Genomic DNA, 1,307 nt, shown 5'->3' with positions numbered 1-1,307 from the left:
GCCGGTCACCTAGTCACCTACCGCTCCGGCAGACACTCTAGCCAAATCGACTACATCCTCGCCAGAAATTGGGAAAGAGGGCGGCTTATAAATGCCAAAACCTACCCTGGCGAAGAATGTACCCCACAACATAGATTAGTAGTTAGCGACTTTGGGATCAAGGCAAAATGGGTGCCCAGAATTAGATAGGCTTGGAGGAGAAGGGTGTGGAAGCTTAAAGACCCTGCAAACGGACAGAGACTTAGAGACAAGTTACTTGAAGCATTTAACGAAATAGAAGGGCATATAGCATCATACAACGTGGAAGACAATTGGAGATTTCTGCAGGACAACCTGTTGAAAGCCACCGACCAGATTTGTGGGTGGTGTAAGGTCCCCTCCCGACCCAGAGTAACGTGGTGGTGGAACAAGGAGGTAGACAGGGCTATTAGACAAAAGAAACAGGCTTGGAAGGACTGGCAGAACGGTGGTAGCAGGGAATTGTACCAATGTGCCAGAAGGGAGGCTAGGCGACAGGTTTATTTAGCCAGAGGGGAAGCAGATAAGGAAAGATTTGCCAATGTTCTGTGCCGTGAGGACCAAAGACTCGAGGTATTTTGTGTTGCAAGACAGTGTAGGAGAGAGAATAGTGATGTTGTAGGAGAGAAATGTGCTCGCATGGATGATGGTACGCTTGCATTAAATGAGGATGCAAAGAAAGAGGTCTGGAGATGCCACTACGATAGATTGCTTAATAAAGAGAATGAATGGGAGAAAGAGAGCCTGCCGTATGTCGACCCAATAGAGGGACCAGCTATCCGAGTTGATAGTACCAGGGTAGATAAAGCAATTAAGAGTATGAAGACCGGGAAAGCCCCCGGCCCATCAGGAATCACTGCAGAGATGCTCAAAATATCTGGCAGTGTTGGCTATAGCCTAGTCACCCGTATTATGAACCAGGTGATACACGAAGGAGTCATACCCAATGACTGGTGTATCAGCATCATAGTCAACTGCTACAAAGGTAAAGGTGACGCTTTAGATACAAATAATTACAGAGGCATCAAGCTGTTAGATCAGGTTATGAAAGTTACAGAGAGGTTCATAGCCCAACTAATTAGGGAGCGAATCAATTTAGATGAGATGCAGTTTGGGTTCGTGCCAGGTAAAAGCACTACTGATGCCTTATTTCTAGTGAGACAGTTGCAGGAGAAATACCTAGCTAAGGATAAACCTCTGTACCTGGCTTTCGTTGACATGGAGAAAGCCTTTGACAGGGTCCCCCGATCCCTTATCTGGTGGTCAATGAGGAAACTTGGGATAGAAGA

This window comes from Octopus bimaculoides, chromosome 1, assembly GCF_046866305.1.
Source record: "Octopus bimaculoides isolate indiv1 chromosome 1, ASM4686630v1, whole genome shotgun sequence".
Lineage (NCBI taxonomy): Eukaryota > Metazoa > Mollusca > Cephalopoda > Octopoda > Octopodidae > Octopus > Octopus bimaculoides.
Note: the sequence above shows the minus strand (reverse complement) of the source record.